Raw genomic sequence first — 23,249 nt, forward strand, 5'->3', positions numbered from 1 at the left:
CTGGTTGTTGTCCACGAAGCACTAAGTACTGCAGTAAACCAGTTGCCGCACGGTTCCTCAGTGAGCAGCCGAAAATTATGTGATGGGTTTCCTCCTCGGCGCCACACTAACGCAGGGCTGTGTTAGTTAGTTTCAGACAGTGCAGTCTGAACCGTTCTTGATTACGGCGGAGACGAAACACGGTGACGCGAAAGTTTCTACAGTACATCTCAAAGGAACATGACGGGATATTAGTTTACTCTCAGGAAACTTCCTCTTCATAGTTCTCATCCACGGTATTCTACACTATTTGCTTAATGATTTTTGTATGTTAAAAATATCAAGTTTTACCGTGTTTCGGCATGCACATTAAACTGTAGGTCATTTAATAACTGGCTGAGTAAGTCAGATCAAAATTTGAAGGAAAGCAGGAGTATGCCAAGTGTATTAGGACCGTGAGTAATAAAACGCCGTGGTTTTCAGATTAACCTTCGGATCGATAACAGCTATATCCTTTGCTCTTGCTAGTTAAAAATGAAGAATGCTTCCTGAATCTCCCGAGAAACGAAAGCAGAACGTCCTCCCCACACAAATTGCCAACGCTCTCCGTGTATCTCTAAGAATCAGCTCTGGGTGATACCAATACATTCGTCGCTTCCCACCTTACGGTCTACAGTACGATGTATGGTTTTCTTTTCATATATCTTTCTCGGTGCGTCATGAACAACGAACTCCACACCTCTTAAAACAAAATCAGTTTTTGCAATCATAATTAGGATTTTCTTGCCAATTGAAGACAGTGAGATGAATCAGCTGGTAAAGTACAAATTCTGGGATGTTCTGCACTGTATCTGTATAATGGTTAGTGTATGTTAAAATGCTAAGTTACACCATCTATCGGAGTCCACATTAAACTGCATCTTTATCTATAACATTTTCTTCACTATTAATTGTCAGGTACTTCTGCAGGCTAAATTTATTACTAAGGAAACTTCATTGCAGTGTCAGCGAGATATAAATGCATATCTTTGAGATACTAAAGGGAATTTAAAGGCAGGAGTGTGCGGTAAGGTTGTTAATATATAAATAGGAAATTCTTACATATCAGCGTAGAGACGTAAAGAAAGATTGTATCAATGTATTTTTTTAATGATGGTCTTGTTCTCATATTTAATATCTCCTCTAATATCGAATAACATATCATTACATCTTAAGAAAGGTGATAGTGTCTGTGAAGTAAGGTCATACGTAGAAGCTTGTATGGGCTGTGAAAAAGCTGACGTCGAGCGTGTACAAGAGCCCGCTCGGTGTGTGTGTGTATGTGTGTGTGTGTGTGTGTGTGTGTGTGTGTGTGTGTGAGAGTGTGTGTGTGTGTGTGTGTGTGTGTGTGTGCGTGTGTGTGTGTGTGTGTGTGTGTGTGTGTGTGTGTGTGTGTGTGTAGTCTTTCTCTACCTGAATTCTTTCTTTCAAGAGTAGTCTTCTACCCTTCGTTTCCAAGCTGTAATCCAATCTTAATGTTTTACGACAAATGCTGGAATTAAAATCTTCAGATTCATAGAACTCATTTTCATTCACCTCAGATAGGATGGCATGAAAAAACGGCGCTTAAAAATCTACTTTCATTATTAGAACAAGTTACACAAGTTAAACTACTGTTAAAATTCTTAGCAATATGATATACTCCTATTTACCATGTATGACGAATAGAAATAGAATAGGAAGATGAAGACGAATGGAAGGAAACGGAGAATAATGGAGACAAAGGCTTTGACCCGAGCAATACCAATAGCATCTCCGCCAGACCCGACCCATGCTAAAGTAATCGCATGCACATTAATACATAGGACTAACAGGGTCTTTCCTAACAGTCGTCACGTTCACTTTCATATTTCGGGAGATTTTCGTAAAATCGTTTTTGCAATGTATAGATGGATCGTCCCAAAGAAATTGGGTCCGTGTCCACTTAAAAAGTCGACTTGTTTCTTGTTATAAACAAAATGTGTAATTATTTGTGCACAATCAAAACAGCGGGCCCAAATCAGTCTAGCACTCAGTTTAATGAAATGGAACAATAGAGACAGCAAAACATGACAAATAATCAATATTCCAGCAGCAAAAAGTACCAGGCCGATCTACGTAAACATGTTGAAAATTATGTTGTACCCGAATGGATTAGTGCTGTGTCTATGTCGCTTAATCAGTCTGTAATACAGTGGGTAACATCAAAAGGCACAGTTAATTGTGACCATGCTGCCTACGTTTCGAAAACGTGACTGTTTGAAATAATTATTTGTGTTCATTTGGTACCATTCACATTTATTTATGTTTATTTCAAATCATTGAAGCGCGTTTCGAGTTTGTTTTATTCATCAGCAGGCGTTTATGCATACATGTGTTACTTAAAGATAAACTAAATTAACGTAGGAGTGTTCTGGAGCTGGAGTGGCTATTGGAATATTTGAGCGAACGGTGCGGGCAGTGGGTGACTGAAACCTGAAGTCCAATGCTGTCTTTCGCTGATGTAGAGCTGTGCCCCGTTATGGTGATTAATACCACAGCTTGTGCTGGATGCAAAATTCATGTGAACTAGCAGTGTGTATTAGTCATGTGTGCTGCGACTCCATACCACCTACCCCAGAAAGCTTACAGAATGATTTTCAGCAATGAAACCCTAAGAACGAGTGTGTCTAACTGGTGAAAGATATTTTAGATGTTCGGCCTACCCCCTCTCACGTGAAACACGTGACTGGCGTATAGGCAACACGCATTACATAGAAACGCAGCAGCTGCTTACGCCCTGCAGCCTCTCAGGTCCATAACCCATAATAAAATAAGCGTAGCGTGGCCCGGAGGCATCAGCGAACATTTTATCTCTAGCAAAAGTCTCTCATCTGTAGACGTTCCTCACAAAGACTTCGAAACGCCCTTTATAAAACACTCGGGTATCTAATACTTCCCCTCTTTCCCATTCGTCGACAGTTAGAAATGCAGTCTTTTCTGCACAAGATTTACACTGAAGAGCCAGAGAAACTGGTACATCTGCCTAATATCGAGTAGGATCCCCGCGAGCACGCAGAAGTGACGTAACAGGACGTGGCATGGACTAGACTAATCTCTGAAGTAGTACTAGAGGGAATCAATACCATAAATCCTGGAGGGCTGCCAATAGGTCCGTAAGAGTACGAAGGGGTGGAGATCTCTTCTGAACAGCACGCTGCAAGGCATACCAGATATCCTTTATAATGTTCATGTCTGGAAGTTTGGTGGCCAGCGGAAGTGTTTAAACTCAGAAAAGTGTTCCTGGAGCCACTATGTAGTAATTGTGGGCGTGTGGGATGACGTATTGTCCTGATGGAATTGCCCAAGTCCGTCAGAATTCACAGTGGATATGAATGAATGTAGGTGATCAGACAGGATGCTTACGTACGCGTCACCAGTCAGAGTCGTATCTAGGCGTATATCAGGGGTCCCATATCACTACAACTCCACACGCACCACACCATTACAGGGCCTCCACCAACTTGAACTGACATGCAGGGTCTATGGATTCATGAGATAGTTGCCATACCCGTACACGTCCATCCACTCGATAAAATTTGAAATGAGACTCGTCCGACCAGGCAACGCGTTTCCAGTCATCAACAGTCCAATGTCGGTGTTGAGGGGCCCAGGTGAGGCGTAAAGCTTTCTGTTGTGCAGTCATAAAGAGGACACGAATGGGCCTTCGGCTCCGAAAGCGTATATACATGATTTTTCGTTGAATGGTTCGCATGCTGACACTTGTTAATGGCCCGTGGAAGGGTTGCACATCTGTCACATTGAACGATTCTCTACAGTCGTTGATGTTTCCGTTCTTGCAGGGTCTTTTTCCGGCCGCAGCGACGTCGGAGATTCGATGTTTTACCGGATTCCTAATATTCACGGTACACTCGTGAAATGGTCATACGGGAAAATCCCCACTTTATCGCTGTCTCGGACATACTGTGTCATATCACTCGTGCGCCGACTATAACACCACGTTGAAACTCAATTATATCTAGATAACCTGCCATTGTAGCAGCAGGAACCGATCTTACAATTGTGCCACACACTTGGTGTCTTATGCAGGTGTTACCGAGCGCAGCGCCGTATTGTGCCTGTTTATATATTTCTGTATTTGAATACGCATGCCTATTTCAGTTACTTTGGTGCTTCAGTGTACGTAGCCTATTAACACATGGCTGAATAGAGTGTGGCTATGTGGATCTTTCAAGTTAGTGATCCTTCCTATGTTGTTGTTGTTGTGGTCTTCAGTCTTGGGATTGGTTTGATGCAGCTCTCCATTCCTCTCTATTCTGTGCAAGCTTCATCATCTCCCAGTAATTACTGCAACCTACATCCTTCTGAATCTGCTTAGTGTATTTATCTCTTGGTCTCCCTCTACAATTTTTACCCTCCACGCTGCCCTCCAATACTAAATGCCTCAGAACATCTCCAACCAACCGGTCCCTTCTTCTAGTCAAGTTGTGCCACATTTCTCTTCTCACCAATCGTATTCAATACTTCCTCATTAGTAATGTGATCTACTCATCTAATCTTCAGCATTCTTCTGTAGCAAGACATTTCGAAAGCTTCTATTCTCTTCTTGTCCAAACGGTTTATCGTCCATGTTTCACTTCCATACATGACTACACTCCATACAAATACTTTCAGAAACGATTTCCTGACACTTAAATCAACACTCGATGTTAACAAATTTCTCTTCTTCAGAAACGCTTTCCTTGCCATTGCCAGTCTACATTTTATATCCTCTCTACCTCGACCATCATCAGTTATTTTGCTCCCCAAATAGCAAAACTCCTTTACTACTTTAAGTGTCTCATTTTCTAATCTAATTTCCTCAGCATTACCCAGTTTAATTCGACTACATTCAATTGTCCTCGTTTTGCTTTTGTTGATGTTCATCTTATAACACCCTTTCAAGATAATATCAATTCCGTTCAACTTCTCTTCGAAGTCCTTTGCTCTCTCTGACAGAATTACAGTGTCATCGGCGAACCTCAAAGTTTTTATTTCTTCTCTATGAATTCTAATAGCTACACCGAATTTTTCTTTTGTTTTCTCCACTGATTGCTCAATATACAGATTGAATAACATCGGGGAGAGGCTACACCCCAGTCTCACTTCCTTCCCTACCACTGCTTCCCTTTCGTGTCCCTCGACTCTTATAACTGCCATCTGCTTTCTGTACAAATTGTAAATAGCCTTTCGCTCCCTGTATTTTACCCCTGGCACCTTCCTATATCGATCGAATAACATAAGAGATGGGCTTACGACACTGTCTCAGTCCGGTATCTATGTTCTCCTCTTACCTATTCGTCGACAGTTGCAAATGGAGTCTGGTTTCTGTACAAGATTTGGTAGTTTGCTGTATTTCACCCCTGATACTTCTTGTCATCTAGAGACGTTTAGAACGTCCTACGCAAAATTTCGCCTGAGTGAGAGTAGCCGAAACCTCAACGGTGGTCACCAAGCACGACGGGTGTCCCGTTGCCGTCGGAGCCGGCAGAGGCTGGCCAGATGCGGGCGCAGTCGCCAAACCCGTCGCCGGCCCGGACGTCCAGTTTTCGCCGGCGGCTACCTCAAGGGATCCACGGCTGCCGCGCCGGTGCCGGGCTCAGCCAATTACGGAGCGGGTGGACAGGTTCCAGCGCACCCCTCCCCTCCCTCGCTCACCCCTCCCCACCCTTCCCCCTCCCCCTGACAAGCCTCGCGGCGTCTTATTGCGGCGGCTAATTCAATATATCATGGCCGAGGCGCACAAGCGGGCGAGGCTCCCACTTGTCGCTGTAATTTGACATGATTCGCGGCGACCAATTTAGCCTTTGTGTCAGATAAATAGACCCGGGCGAGCGGCGCTCTGCGTTCCGAGGCGTCCGTTCCCGGGAAAGCCAGCTGCCGCCTCCACCCAACACAGCTGGGGAGGCCACCGGATAACGAGAATCCAGAGCGGACACCTCCGTACAGGGTATCGCAGCTACCCTTCCGCTGTACGAAGCCGAACCTTCTTTCGGCTGAAGTCAGCATCAGTGAAGATAATTGTAGGCACACTCGTGATGGATTTAGAACTATCTGAATGGCAGTACAGAGGACATTTCCATAGTCGTAAAAACACACATATACACAGAAAATGGTTTAAATGGCTCTGAGCACCATGGTACTTAACATCTGAGGACATCAGTCTGGATAGCAATGTGCATCTGTTTGCTGGTGATGCTGTGTTGTACGGGAAGGTGTCGTCGCTGAGTGACTGTAGGCGGATACAAGATGACTTGGACAGGATTTGTGATTGGTGTCAAGAATGGCAGCTAACTCTAAATATATATAAATGTAAATTAATCTAGATGAATAGGAAAAAGAATCCTGTAATGTTTGAATACTCCATTAGTAGTGTAGCGGTTGGCACAGTCACGTCGATTAAATAATTGGGCGTAACATTGCAGAGCGGTATGAAGTGGGACAAGCATGTAATGGCAGTTGTGGGGAAGCCAGATACTTGTGTTCGGTTCATTGGTAGAATTTTGGGAATATGTGGTTCACCTGTAATGGAGACCGCTTATAAAACACTAATACGACCTATTCTTGAATACTGCTCGAGAGTTTGGGATCCCTATCAGGTCGGATTGAGGGAGGACATAGAAGCAATTCGGAGGTGGGCTGCTAGATTTGTTACTGGTAGCTTTGATCATCACGCGAGTGTTACGAAAATGCATCTGGAACTCGGGTGGGAGTGTCTAGACGAAAGGAGGCGTTCTTTTCGTGAATCTCTGCTGACGAAATTTGGAGAACCAGAATTTGAGGCAGACTGCCGTACAATTTTACTGCCGCCAACTTACATTTCGCGGAAATACCACAAAGATAAGAGAGATTAGGGCTCGTACAGGGGCATATAGGCAGTCATTTTTCCCTCGTTCTGTTTGGGAGTGGAACAGTGAGAGAAGATCCTACCTAGTAGTGGTACGAGGTACCCTCCGCCATGCACCGTATGGTGGATTGCGGAGTATGTATGTAGATGTAGATCAGTCTGAAGCGCCTAGAACCACTCGGCTACAGGAACAGAAACAAAGTCATCAGGAAAGGGCAATGTTGGATCTTTTTAACATAGTAACTAGTGACGTTACATTCTGTTGCCCATTAAAGTTGCAGTGCCATGAAGGCGGCGTCCCACAAACCCCAAACTGATACACATAAAGGTGATAAAGTCAGAAGATGCTCCTAATATCGAGTCGGATCTCCTTTTTCCCGGTGTACGAGTATTGCAACAACTCGACATAGCAGTGACTCAAGAAGTCGTTGGAAGTCCGCTGCAGAAATATTGGGTCATGATGCCTCTATAACCGTCAATAAATGCAAAAGCGTTGCCGGTGCTGGATTTTGTGCAAAAACTGACACCTCGATTATATCACATAAATGTTCGATGGGGTTCATGTGGAGCGATGTGGGTAGCCAAATCATTCGCTCGAATTGTCCAGTGTGTTCTTCAAACCAATCGCGAAAAACTGTGGCTCGGTGACATGGCGCATTTTCATCCACCAAAAAGGAAGTCAATGAATAGCTGGAAGTTGCCTCCCAGTAGCCGAACATAACTAGCCGAACAGAACCATTGCAGCTCAGTGATCGGTTCGGTTGCAACAGAGCCCCATTCCAGTCCGTAAAAATAAAGCCCACACCATTATGACGCCACTTCCATCGTACAGAGTGCCTTGTTGACAACTTGGGTCCATGGTTTCGTGGGGTCTGCACCACCATCAGCTCTTACCAACTGAGATCGGGACTCATCTGACCAGGCCACGGTTTTCAAGTCGGATGGGGTCCACCCAAAATGGTCAAGAGCCCAGGAAAGGAGCTGCAGGTGATGTTACGCTGTTAGCAACGGTTCAAATGGTTCAAATTACTCTGAGCACTATGGGACTTAACATCTGAGGTCATCAGTCCGCTAGAACTTAGAACTACTTAAACCTAACTGACATAAGGACATCACACACATCCATTCCCGAGGCAGAATTCGAACCTACGACCGTAGTGGTTGCGCGGTTCCAGACTGAAGCGCCTAGGACCGCTCGGCCATGTTAGCAACGGCACTCGCGTCAGCGGTCTGCTGCCACAGCCCGTTAATGCCAAATATCGCTGCACTGTGCTCACGAATACTTTCGTCCTACGTCTCGCATTGACTTCTGTGGTTATTGCGCGCACTGTTGCATGTCTGTTAGCACTGACAACTCTATGCAAACGCCACTCGTCTCGTTCGTTAAGTGAAGGCCGTCAGCCACTGCGTTGTCCGTGGTGAGAGGTAATGCCTGAAATCTTGTATTCTCGGCACGCTCTTAATTCTGTGGATCTCGAAATATGGGATTCCCTAACGATTTCCGTAATAGAATGTCCCATGCGTCTAGCTCCAACTCCCATTCCTCGTGCAAAGCCCGTTAATTCCCGTCGGAGCTCATAATCACGTCGGAAACCTGAGTACAAATATCGGCTCCGCCAGTGCACTGCCCTTTTATACCTTGTGTATGTGATGCTACCGCCTTCTGTATATGCGCATACCGCTATCCCGTTATTTGTCGCCTCATTGTAGTTGGATCTACAAATGGTTACCATTTCAGCACAGCCGCACAGAATAGGTTGGAGGAGATGTAGTGATATTCCTTTACCCTGTGTTGATACTGGGAGCATTCCTGTCGCCGTACCTCTCTGCTGCTACGTCAAAAAGCAACAGTTATAATTCCCATGATAACTGTCCGTGGTGTAACATACGTTATCACAATGTCGATGTGGATAATTCCCTTGCTGCAAACGAGTCAGTTTCGTGATTTAAATTACGTGAGATGGCGAAAAATTCTTTTGTACTTTCGGGCGCTAGACGCGTGGGGTCGTCGTTGGGATTCCGCATAGTATAACGTACGGCTCTCCTGAGCTCACAGATTCTATATTCGCACGACAGAAGTGTGATTCTGACAACCACGATCAGAAATACCGCAGAACAATAAACTGGAATGTCTATAGGCGGAACAGCAAACCACAATTTCGATAGCCCCCCACACTGCCGCTTTCGAATTCGTTCTTGTAGAAGTTTCTCCGTCCAAGAGTCAAAACACGCTAGCCCTCAAACAAACAACTTTCCGATGTGCTTTATGAATAATGAATCCTTTGTTCAATCTTTCCTTATACGTCGATGGCGTTATTTCGACTGGTGCGGCTGTGCTGAAATGCTAATCATATGTACATACAAGGCGGTTGTATCTTTCACGTCACTTCGACGTTTATTTCATGCCACTTGTCTGGTGTACAATCTCATCTTCCATAATTTATGACACGTTTACCAACGAGGAACGATTATCTGGAAAAAAAATACAGTTATGTGTAGCTAAGGTTGGAAATAAATTTCAGCATGGTGCAAAATTTAACTACCACGCATTTAATGTAGAAACTTTTAAAACTGTGATGCTTTACTCCGTGATTTATTAACCAGAATTGGAGTTCATCATGTTACGCAAATACCTAGGATTAAATTGATGCCGGCCGTTGTGGCCGAGGGGTTCTAGGTGCTTCAGTCTGGAACCCTGCGACCGCTACGGTCGCAGGTTCGAATCCTGCCTCGGGCATGGATGTGTGTGAAGTCCTTAGGTTAGTTAGGTTTAAGTAGTTCTAAGTTCTAGGGGACTGATAACCTAAAATTTTAGGTCCCATAGAAACATTACATTGATATGAAGGACAAAGTTCGAAAGGAAAATGACAAGATGAGGCTTGTTGGTAGCATACATCGGAAAAGCCGTTGATACACGAGAAATGTGTTCACAAAACACTAGTGTGACCCACACTAGAACGCCGTTTCAGTGTCTGAGAAATACAGGGTGTCTCAAAAATAGAGAGCGTAATTTTCTCATAAGCAGAAAATAAGAAGAGTTCATCATAACATGAGTCCGTATGTGATTGGTTTCCATAAGACGCGAACCTCCCCATGACCGCACAGACGACGATGGCAACGTTTAGATGTCTCCCGAGATGAACTCTTTTGCTGTGGGCAACTGTCGTGGTACAACCGCCGAGCCATCGCAGCGTTGTCGTCCGCCTTACCATGTATGAGCTGCATTTCTACGAGCTCCTGCTTTGAGTAAATGTCGATCACCAAACACAACACTCAGTGTACCCTTCGCCTCGGAATTAATTTTTCTGTTAATATCCTATGTCGCAGTAACTACTTACGGGAAGGAAAATCACTGTTTTGAAGGCCATTAACACAGAAACCAAGCATTCAAGGATAACTGTTCCAATGAAGCTTTTATTATCTACATGTGGGGAATACATACTTAAAGCTATGTCCTTTATTTTTGAAACACCCTATATATTAGGTTAGCACAACAACATACACCTAGCTACACAAGAATGGACAGCACAGGATGTCACAGCCTGAGAAAGGTAGGAGAGTTTAACAAAAATACTAAAAAATACCTCAGATGGAAAATATAAGTAGAAAGATGCGTAAAACAGCCATTAATCAAGGAATCAACTTAAAAAGTGAAATCTATGAATATTCTTCAGTTTTAAATGCCGCTCTCATCGAGACCTTAATAAAATTAGTGTAATAACAGTGCGCATAAAGATCTGTAAACAAATACGCTAACGAGACTGTCTTTCTCACCACCCATTCCAACCAGCTCTTCATCTCCAACATACAAATTTCTACTCCTGCTGTAATCAGTGGTTCCACTTCACCAACTCTGCAAAAGCCCACGATATATGGCTTAAGCACTATGGGACTTAACATCGGAGGTCATCAGTCCCCTAGACTTAGAACTACTTAAACCTAACTAACCTAAGAACAGCACACACATCCATACCCGAGGCAGGATTGGAACCTGCGGCCGTAGCGGTCGCGCGGTTCCAGACTGAAGCGCCTAGAACCGCTTGGCCTCTTCGACCGGTCACCCGAATCCCAAGCTGCAGTTATCAGGAGTCCATATTACATCATGTAGCTTCTTATTTAGATCATACATCACGTCATCGTCATCTTTCCATAAACGTCATCATCTACACGTTGTTTTAGCCTAACCTAACCTAACCTTTTGAGATAAACTGAAGCAGGTGACAGTGGGTCCACAGTCGATTGCACTGAGATAGGGAACCATTGGTGGGAGATTCATATTTATTTTGTTACGGACATACACACCGTACACAAGCAAACAGCTCACACTAACTGTTCAAAGCGACAGCCGCTAATCTCAGTGTATGGATTCCTACTGCGCATGCAGTTCTACCGCACTGTCGCAAGGGTTCCAGGTGTTTGTTGTACACTGGAACAGGCTGTGGGTAATGAAAGCACCTGAACAACACGTAATCTCATAGTTGGATTGGAAGGGGAAGTCCTGTTCCATTTGCCAGTGCTATCGACAGATCTCACGCGAGTGGATTCATTCTTATTTATCAAGTAACATGAGCTCTAGTACTCACAATTAAGTTACAGATTATTCTCCTGTTTCAATATTACGCAACGGAAACGGATAACGCACATCTGACTATTAGTAACTTACACAACTCTGACTGTTCACTACGCACTGGCAATACCACATTTTCTTTCTTACCCAACGGCTTTGATCAACACGTGGCCATCGCACTGAATATGAATGGCGCACACATTATAAATTCTGGGTATCATGACAACATACTGTTCGAAGGAAAAGGCCACCAATCTTTTTCTTTTCACTATCTTTTTTATTCCGATAAATTCTATAACCTAAACACACCATTACATTTTCTACAAAAATTACACATGAGAAACTCTGCCCAGTGGGCATGGCCTTACATTGGTGATTCTCTATCTTATGGTCTCGTAATTATTTAACGCTACAGTGCACTTTCTGGACAGGATGGTGGATCTTTTGCTATATCTCACACTTCGACTCTCACACCCATCATCCCAAAAATTTCCTCCAGACCGAGCGGTACAGAAGGAACATGCATAACCAACTACCTCTCAACCTATCTTGCTACTCTCCCATGCAAACCACACATACTTAAATTACATGAAATACATCACACTGGCAACATACAATACAACACCAAGAATAGTCACAACGTTATAATCACATCACTTTCAGCTTTCCCACTTCAATTAATATTCATCCCAGTTTCACACGACACTGCCCCACTTCGTAACCTTCCTTTCCTACTACGAACTCTGGACGATATATGCACGTCTTCCTGTGCAATGCAAGCCAAGTGGCGTTGCTGGATAGACGGCTGACTCAACTTGCTTCACTCTCAGAGTATTATAGTTTGAATCAAGCGTCACACGGAAACATAACACGCAAAGTAATATTAAGAACATATTCATCACACACGTGAGTCCTGAACTGATACCATGGACGAGTGCTTCTCTTTATCCTTTCTCTCATACACAGATTGAGACTCACACAGTACTCACCACGTGGAAGTACTCGTCTCTAATTTCAAGTCCTACACACGCCATTTCTTAAATATTTCCAACTTATAGTACACACGCCAGTAATTCACCTTAACTTTAGCACTCGGAAGTATTTCAAGTTATTGCTACACGTGGTTTCATTGTGACCGTTGGTCACTTCCGAAGATTACTACGATCCCCTTAATATTTCCTGCCTGACATTTAATTCTCCCCACAAAAGTTCCTGAAATAGAGAAATTATTATTCCAAACTACTCTTAAGTATTCCACATGCATACAATTCTCTCCACTCTTTTTGTCTTTACGTAGCACACCTAAGACAGGTCTTACCAACACAAGATCCAGCGCCAGAGTGCTGAAACATGGCCGTTCTTCAGGTCATCTCGCACCTCCGCCAAGGTGGGGGAGCACCATGCTACCGTATTGGTCAGCCACATTTCAGGCGCTCAGAGCTCAGGTAAATTTCATCTCTTTGGTTCCACCAAAGGTGATCAAATGAGCGTTTCAAAATTGATCGTATATTGCACATTGACTATCTGCAGTTAGCACACGACCATACATTCATTCATTTCACAGATCTCACCAAATTGGATGTAGGGATTTATTTTGTGGAAGTGATGTAATCGATTAAATAAATAAATTGTCATTCTTTCCTACACTGGTATCCGGCTTCGCTGTATTCATTGAAATTGAGTTATTATTAGAAAAAATATGTTGCTCTGACAAGAATAACGAAGAATGTTGTACCTATTTTCAATGTCGGGTGGTACTGTACCCTTTCAATATAATCACTGTTTCACTTTGACCCAAAAGGTCTGAGACACTCTGTGGGCTGTATCTTAACGCCAGTAATCGCTTTATTTTGTTCCGAACTATTTTATAAAAATTAATGGCTGGATATGGGCGTCACAGCCGCTGCCAGCCCAACCCTTACTCATTGGGGGCGTGGGCTTTGAGTGGGGAGAGGGGCATATAAGTAACTTGTAAATAAGAAAAAAAAAACTCATGAAAAAACAAGTTTTCGCGTTTTATCCGTGAACGATGGTGCAGAATTTTAGCTTCCGTGTACATTCGTGGCGTAGTGGTAGGAGAGTCACGGAGTCTGTGTGGTTTCCCACGTGGACCTTGGATCCATAAGGTGGTTAGACATGTGGAGGAAACCATCGTGACGTGTGGAAGCGGAATTGAGATATCACCCGCGCGGCCCCAGCGCATTGGGTGATCGCCGGAGTGCCGACACACTGTCTGACTAAACGCATTCGCTGCAAGTGGTCACACCCACCCAATTTGGCGCGCCTTCCACTTTCTCGAGGGGTGCAAGAAATTTTCGCGAGGAAAGGAGTTACGACCTTATTCACCGTCTCCTTATTTGCGGCTACACGGCGACGTGACCTTCCCGAGCGGGAGGCGTACCGTAGCTGTTTGCATTCTGAATGAGAGTTTTTCGCTCCGCGGAGACGTAATCAGCAGTGCTCACGCGACGGACGGGGTGCCGAAAGAACGGCGGAATGTCGGGCGTTCCCTGGCCGCAGGCAGCCTCATTACCGCCAAACTAGGCACACCCGTGTGACAGATCGGCCGCGTCCGCTTGTCTGTACTCACTTCACAAGTTTTCGTCTACGAAAAAAAATACTGTCATACTGCAATCGGTATGCAAGCGTGACAGGTAGGAAAACCAACATCACAGAAGAACGGGCCTGCAGTGTTGCTGAAGTCCCATTTTCGCACTTCCAGCTGCGATGATGAAGTACAAAGGCGGGTGGGGAACTGAGAGCTATAGGCCGCAAGGCACCTCACATGATCGTGTGCTTATTGTGTCTTAGCGTTACAAACAACTCTCGATAAATAGTAGGTTCACTGCAGCGGTATGATAACTTTATTGATGAATTTGAAAAAAAGTCTGTGTCGCCTGGCCACCAAGAGCTGTTGCAGGACGATTGGTTCACGGATCCAGTTATATGGCTCCTTCTGTGTATAGCGATTTTACTACTAAGACGACTGCGGCCTGAAGATGGCATCAATTTAATGCCGAAACTGGTAGCCATAGAAGTTAATAAAATTTCTACAATACATATGGCTGCTGGTAAATTATTGCATTAAGAAGCTTATAATGACGCTGCATTATGTTCAGCGAGGAACCGCGGTTTTTACATTACCTCAAACAACCATCGTATGGCGGTGACCGGGGGAGAGATGTTCTTTGTTCGTTAACTTACTGGACGAGTGAATGTTATCATGCTAAATGCTTATGAATGGGTGAATGGTTAACTAGAAAGTGAATTGCGAACAGAAACTGGGAGAAGTTAGTCAATATGGAATTCTGCAGTTTACTGCAAGTTTCATGTGCCACAAAATTTTGCTGGGTCGCCACCAAATTTAATTACAATGAGGAAAATTTAATAGAAGAACCGAATTTATCACTGAATTGGTAAGCGTAGCTAACGAGTTAATATTAATAAAAAGATCCAAGAGAATATATGGAAAGAGCGTGTGGGAACATTTTAAATACATACGTTAAATCAAATAATTCACAGCGAGGAGGAGGTTAAGTCTCAACAAAGAGAATACGATAAATATAAAGCATGCCTTTTACGGTTCGGAAACGCCAGGTCAGATGTATTAAAAATAATCTTAAAAAAGGGGAGAGGCTGGTCTAAGAAAGAGTCATCGTAGTTTAACATAATATATTAAAATAAAACATCATATTCGGAATTCACCAAGTAATTCTGAACAATGGTTCGTCGTTGCCTGTTATTTAATAAATTAACTCACTTATATTATTATGATATTGAGTGCTGAGGTACACAGCGTGATAAATGAAATCTTAGGCGCACTTGGGAAAAGTTCACAGAAACGTATGCGATTTAAACACACAGGAATAGAGGTAAAAAGAATTTTGTCCATCAAAATAAGTCAAAGACTCTGAGGTTCATCCCTGTCGCTATGATTATAATTATTGTGAATACTAACTGTATGGAACATTTTCCGACAAAAAAAAAAAATTATCTGCATCCCCATGCGCATGAAACTGAGCTACGCTGCCTTGAAACACTGGCAAATGCCGTGAATATTCATGAACAAAGGAAAATTACTAAGACTTGTGGAAACTTCAAGAACACAGATTTAAATCGTTTGGACACAAATAGCAATGAAATGTCATGGAGAACTAAGAATATTATTTATTGAAGGTGTTATTGTACTGTATGTTAACCGGGGACCTAGAAACGACGGAGAGGCTCCGTCCCCGCCGCAGCCGAAGTGGTCCACAACCCCAGACGACTACCGCAGTCCACTTCACCCCTTCCCCGCCCCATTCTTCTGCGCTTCGGCCCCCGGTAGACCCCCTAGGGAACGCCTCACACCAGACGGGTGTAACCCATATGGTTGCGTGGTTGAGAAATGGTGGTGTACTCATACGTGGAGAACTTGTTTGCGTAGCAGTCGCCGATATAGTGTAACTGAGGTGGAATAAGGGGAACCAGCCCGCATTCGCCGAGGCAGATGGAAAACCGCCTAAAAACCATCCACAGACTGGTCAGTTCACCCGACCTCACCGGGCGGATTCGTGCCGGGGACCAGGCGCTCCTTCCCGCCCGGAAAGCCGTACGTTAGACCGCACGGCCAACCGGGCTGGCTATTCAAGGTGGTACTGAAGTTACACACGGTGAAATTACCACCACGAGGTATGAATAAAACTACACAATCCTAAAACTGAAGTGAAATGAAAAGTGGAAGAAATAAAACATGTACAGACGAGAAAAGCTCACACATACACTCCAATTAATAGAAATGTTAGGCAATTGAATTTTAAATCTGTGCTGGAGTAACGAAGTTTTACACCACGTGTTCTGGTTACACGAATCAAGAATCGGAAAAACTTACAAAGTACAGAAAATATACGAGTAATCATACTCTGAAAAATATAAGAATTGGACTGCAGAACTTGAAAATGTACTAGGAAATCAAACGTGTGTATCAGTTGGAATAGCAATCACAGTCACATATTAGCACACTCACCAGAACCTTAAGAGTACAGTCATGAGTCATCATAGTTCATTCCCGAGAGACGAGAGCGCGCTCTCCCTGCAACAAACTTTCCCCAGGTAGCCGGAAGAGGCCAGAGGTGTTCTTTCCGCCACCAACGTAACTACAGTCGAATGACTACTGATATTTCTTCCATACAAAAGACAAATTCGACATGTACACTCACTCACTGATTCATACAGAGCACAAAGAGAGAAAGGAAATTTGGAAGCACAAACTGTGGGTAATATACATAGTGTTAAGTGCTTTCTGGGAAATCTAATACTTTAATGTAATTCTCTTCCACTGAGTGGAGACACACACGAAGTACACAACTAAACTGCAAATGACTGAGTGTGACAATACGAAACGCATGTTAAATAATACGATTAGAATCTAACAGAGCCGTTACGATGTTCACGTAAATGAAGTAGACAATACAGCACCTTTTGGCGAAATACAATCTATCGACCAAGTTGATTAACCATCGAAGGGCGATTTCATCGTCAGAATATATTACCATCAGTTCCGTAATTGGCGGAACTCATTAAATGATTCATTGAGGATCGAATAGGGTCAGTAGGTTGGAACACTGTTGACGCATTTTCGTTGCGTTCCATATTACCATAGTTTCCACTTCCTTTCAGTGTTATTCAACAAGTTCGAAATTTTTAATATTCATACAGACTTACTTTCATTTTGGGCTTAAAACGTACGATTTGTCCTTATACGGCTTCATCTTCACTGAAGCCTTTTGAATATGAATGTTGCGAACTGGAGCACAATTTTTTGAACCATATACATGCGTTCACACCGTGTCATCGCTGGATGGAGCCGTTGTTCTTTTAAAAAAGAAAGCCAACCAACTAATTTTATATCCAAACATATCTTCCGTCACCTTCTTAATGTTGCTGCAGTCATAGGATGCAGAAAACGCATTCCTGAAGAATATAATATTACAATTCCATTATTATCGAAATGGTTCCAACATACGCGTAAACGAATTGATTGTCGCGTAACAGAAATTTTTAGTGCGTTTCGTTGGAAAAAATACATTTGAAGACACAGTATTTAAATTAGACTGGCTGTATTGTAAATGAAGATTTTATGCGTAAATAAGAAAACAGAAAAGAGATTCCGTAATGAAGAGAGACGAGATACTGCCGTATATAAAATTGTGAGGACGGGTCGTGAATCGTGTTTGACTAGGTCAGTTGGTAGAGCACACGCCCGCGAAAGGCAAAGGTCCGGCGTTCGACTCTCGGTCCTGCACACGGTTTTCACTGCCAGGATGTTTCAGAACAAAGCTTATGGTAATAGTTGCTTACTTTTCAGAGGCATTCTAGATGAAATAACTAAAAAGAGCTTTAACTCTCGCAATATTGAAGATGGGGGTGGGGGTGATGGAGGGAGAGGGTACTATGTGCCCAACATTTGTAATTATTTCTATCTCATCAGCTACTTCATACTTTAAGATTTTGGAAAACAAACTTATTACTTGTACTTATTTCTTCTACCTGATTCCATAACTGTTTTAAATTTTTCAGTTTAACTTAATCCAGATATTTAAGTCTCGAATGGTCCAAATGGCTCTAAGCGCTATGGGACTTAACATCTGAGATCATCAGTCCCCTTGACTTAGAACTACGTACGCCTAAATAACCTAAGGACATCACACACATCCATGCCAGGGACAGGATTCGAACCTGAAACCGTAGCAGCAGCGCAGTTCCGGACTGGGGCGCCTAGAACCGCTTGACCACATCAGCCGGCTATTTAAGTCTCAGTAACACATACGACCTTCTCCAATGAACATCATATTCAATATTTTCAAGCTCAGGACCTTACTTTCACATCAGTATCTGTGTAAAAAGTCTACTGTGAGTAAAATTTAACAACAATTAACGAAATTTGTATCTGTAATTTTTTTGGGGTTGGGAATAAAGTACACACCCTTGGTAGTACACGTTACTGAAAATGTACTGATGTTGCTGAAAGTGCTCTAAAAGATATTTTCATCTAGTGAATCCTTCCAACACATCAGTATCAATTTAAAAAGTATGTTCTTAATATAAGTCAGCTACCGATAACGAATTTAGTCTAATTTTCATTATTTAGAGCGGACATGAAGTACGCATCCTCTTGGTAATGCGCGTTATGAGAAGTGCGTTGATACTCCTAGGGTTAAAGGACTTGTTCTATTTAAGAGTGCAAAGGTAAACTAGGAGCACAATTCCATAGCCTTGTCTGGTTCAACTGAAATAAAGTCGCTTTTGAAGCTTGTTTATAAGGTAACAGCTTCCAAGTTACGCTTCCAGTGGTCGAGACAAAGTAATGCGCTGCTTCCTACTGGAGCTGCCTCAGTTCCTTCAGACAGTCTCCATGTTGCGGTTTTGTACTGACTGCTTTTTCCTCGCAGATCACCCTTCCGCAGAGACGCGCTCTAAAAAGCGGCGGAGTTAACTGTCGCAGCGAGCACCGCCTGCCGCGTGTCGTCTGTTTTTTATCCCCGCCAGCGAGGTGATTTCCCCTCGGCGGCGCGGTGATTCCCCCGGCTGAGGGTAAATTACGGCGGCCATTAATCGGCAGCAGTCGCGTCACGTCGCGCCGCAGATCTGCAGACATGTATCGCCGATTAGGCGAATGCCGCCGCGGGCGCCCGCCACACTCCCTCCGCCGTTCTGGCTCATCTCCGACATGGCGGCGAACCAAATCGGGAAAAGGGGGATATTATTAAAAATCCGTCGCGCCGAGACGCGACACCATCTTTGGTCGGAGTTGGCTGCGACATGCGGCGCTCCGGAGCTTATTCGGATCAGTAGCGACTGCGGAGAAGATCCTCGTTTCGCAGGAACTTTATGTGTACTGGTATGCGGGCTGCGCAGCCACGGAACGGCAAGAATGGCGAGTCTTTGTAGTACACGAGGTGGCAGTAACGTCGCCGACAGCTGCCGTACTGAACCAGAAAACCCACCTGCCTCGAGACACATACAGCTACTTTCCGACTGTACAATGTTTATAGAAAATACAGGGTGCAGAAAAACGACGTGATAATGACACAACAGGATCGGGGACGCCGAATCGTAAAAAAGATTTCCAGGTAACGTCTATAAAACGATAACCAATTTTCAACGACCACGCTAAAATGTATGCATTTAAACTAACTTACTCCATCTCATAATTGTTATGTTATAGAGTGCGGTTACTGATTAAATAAGATGCAGATAATGGTTTCCATTGAACGGTCAAAGCTGAGCAAACTTTAAATTCCTGTACAAGATAGAGGGTGCTGTATCTACTGGGTGCATTGGTTTTAGGATAGTTGTTGTGGTCTTCAGTCCAGGGACAGCTCTCCATGCTACTCTATCCTGTGCAAGCTTCTTCATCTCCCAGTACTTACTGCAACCTACATCCTTCCGAATCTGTTTAGCGTCTTCATCTCTTGGTCTCCCTCTACGATTTTTACCCTCTGTGCTGTCCTCCAATACTAAATTGGTGATCCCTTGATACCTAAGAACATGCCCTAGCAACCGATCCCTTCTTCTAGTCAAGTTGTGCCACAAATTTCTCTTCTTTCCAATTCTACTCAGCACCTCCTCATTAGTTATGTAATGTACCCATCTAATCTTCAGCATTAATCTGTAGCACCACATTTCAAAAGCTTCTATTCTCTTCTTGTCTAAACCATTTATCGCCCATGTTTCACTTCCATACATGGCTACACTACATACAAATACTTTCAGAAACGGCTTCCTGACACTTAAATCTGTACTCCAAGTTAACAAATTTTTCTCTTCTTCAGAAACGCTTTCCTTGCCATTGCCAGTCTACATTTTATATCCTCTCTACTTCCACCATCATCAGTTATTTTGCTCCCCAGACAGCAAAATTCATTTACTACTTTAAGCGTCTCATTTTCTAATTCCCGCAGCGTCACCCGATTTAATTCGACTACATTCCATTATCCTCGTTTTGATTTTGTTGATGTTCTTCTTATATGCTCCTTTCAAGACACTGTTCATTCCGTTCACCTGCTCTTCCATGCCCTATGCTGTCTCTGACAGAATTACAATTTCATCGGCTTACCTCAAAGCTTTTATTTCTTCTTCATGGATTTTAATTCCTACGATAGGCGAGGGTTTAAGATGCACATGGGACAAAGATCTGAATACAGTGTTTTTCCTACTTGAGAGTGAAGCGTGGCAGCCCTGTCTCTTCGGTTGAGAGCTTTTTTGCTGGAAGTGTCAGGTGTGTTGTGGTTTCTGCTTTGATGCTTTCAAGAGAAAAAGTGAGTTACTTTTTGGGAACTTTCTAAGTTTTATCATGTAACCGATGACTGTTCGTCCGCTATAACAAAATCCCAAAGTATTACCAATACTTTCATTTTCACAAGTCCGTCTTGATCACATAGATTTCTTTACACTTTATGACCGGTTTCATCTTATCGCCATCTTCAGATCGTTAAAATATTCTGTTATAAACCACCGTCAAGTTAACTTGACGATGATTTATATCAGAATATTTTAACGATCTGAAGATAGCGATAAACCGAAACCGGTGATAAAGTGTAAAGAAATCTATGTGATTAAGACGGACTTGTGAAAATAAAAGTCCTAAAAATAAAATGATCGCGGACTTATATACAGACTTCATGTCTTCAGTTAATGTTACCAATACCTCATATTTAAGTACATAACATAACTCACGCTTTAAGTTTCGTTGTTAGTTTAATAAGTTGCCATAAGTGGTAACTCATACCAGAAGTCAGAAATCGGTGCTACGGGCGAATATCCTAAGAAACATTTGGGGAAAATATCCGTATGCATACCATTGCCCTAAAACGTTTGCCTTTTATTTTTGGGTCCGATGACGTCGCTGATTGGTCTTCTCCCCCAAATCAACCCACCATCCAAACTTTTCTTTTTTTCGGTTTTGATACTAAACGAGGAGGTTCATTTAACGGAGACCTATTTAATAGACCTTAATTTATAGTTCACTATTTCGCATCAACTGATTCAGTATTTAATAAGGCTAGTTCTACTTCATGTTACATAAGCTACGAGAGAAATATGTCCTCCATGCCATTGTCTTCTAAAATGATAGAGAAGACTAAGAAGCTAACAGAAAATGGATGTTTCGTTAGAAATGCATTGAAAAGGCTTGGATGTAACGAATCCAGAGTACGTAAAAGAGTTGAAGTAGGCTATGGAGTGACATCATTGGGGAGTTAGTGTTTTCTGAGACAGATAAAACAGAATTTGCTAAGCACTGTATGAGTCTGGATTCTATGTTCTGTGGTCTTACATTTAAACACTTTCGACTTTTAGCATTCTCGGTTTCACAGAGGAAGACTGCACTGTAGTTCATTCTCTAGGTTGTCGCACATATTACAAAATGGTAGATATCAAAACAGACGATAGAGGGATAGAGAAACAATTAAAATCGTTTAAAAGAGGAAAGGCCGCTGGACCTGATGGGATACCAGTGCGATTTTACACAGAGTAGGCGAATGAAATTGCCCCCACCTTCTTGCAGCGGTGTACCTTAGGTCTCTAGGAGAGCGTAGTGTTCCAAAGGATTGGAAAAGGGCACAGGTCATCCCCGTTTTCAAGAAGGGACGTCGAACAGATGTGTAGAACTATAGACCTATATCTCTAACGTTGATCAGTTGTAGAATTTTGGAACACGTATTATGTTCGAGTATAGTGACTTTTCTGGAGAATAGAAATCTACTCTGTAGGAATCAGCATGGGTTTCGAAAAAGACGATCGTGTGAACTCGCGCTATTCGTCCACGAGACTCAGAGGGCCATAGACACGGGTTCCCAGGTAGATGCCGTGTTTCTTTACTTCCGCAGGGCCTTCGATACAGCTCCCCACATTCGTTTAATGAACAAAGTAAGAGCATATGGGCTACCAGACCAATTGTGTGATTGGATTGAAGAGTTCCTAGATAACAGAACGCAGCATGTCATTCTCAGAGGAGAGAAGTCTTCCGAAGTAAGAGTGATATCAGGTGTGCCGCAGGGGAGTGTCGTAGGACTGTTGCTGTTCACAATATACATAAATGACCTTGTGGATGACATCGGAAGTTCACTGAGGCTTTTTGCGGATCAGTTAAATCGTGCCGCCTGGTCGGATGAATCTATTGTTAAACCAGGTCGATGGCCATGTCCAGATAAGCCTGCTTGAAACATGCAACGTGTCGCGGACGCTGGCCAGTGGCAGCAGTGTTATGTTATGGAGGACATTCAGCTGAGCTTTCATGGGACCTACGGTAGCATTCGAAGGCAGAATCATGCTGCAATGGTTTGAAGTGCATGGCAGTGAACTCACGTCGATTCCTTGGCCGTCAAATTCGGCTTAACTAAATCCGATGCAACCCAACTGGGACACTAACAGGCGGCCACAAAATAACCGCCTGTAAATTATGAGAATATGACCAGTGTGTAGGCATCTGGTGTCACAAACGTCTGGAAACCTGTTAAGTAGTTGTCGAATCCATGGCACGCAGAATCGCTACTAAACTGCGTTCCAAAAGTGGAGCAACACGCCGTTAGGTTGGTGGTCATCATGTTTTGGATCATCATTGAATATTTAGTATATTTCTGCTTAGAAGCAGAAGAAAAAGAATGCACTTATAAAAGTACTATCCTAATTAAAAGTGTGCAAGAGGGATAATATATTCGATTATATTTCTCCATTAAAGCAAAACATTTCGCCACGAAGCAGTAGCGGACAAAGTGAAATAATTGAGTTATTTTGCTGTCCAACGATAGGGCACACTGC

General features: G+C 43.2%; 1 protein-coding gene across 1 annotated transcript in view; it reads left to right on the forward strand.

Annotated features, from left to right (window-relative positions):
• LOC126355347 (homeobox protein MSX-1-like) overlaps positions 1-23,249 on the forward strand; it is a 62,803-nt gene that overhangs the window by 10,410 nt on the left and 29,144 nt on the right. The gene's annotated exons all lie outside the window — the stretch shown is intronic.

The sequence above is a fragment of the Schistocerca gregaria genome, chromosome 3 (assembly GCF_023897955.1).
Source record: "Schistocerca gregaria isolate iqSchGreg1 chromosome 3, iqSchGreg1.2, whole genome shotgun sequence".
In the NCBI taxonomy this organism is placed as follows: Eukaryota; Metazoa; Arthropoda; class Insecta; order Orthoptera; family Acrididae; genus Schistocerca; species Schistocerca gregaria.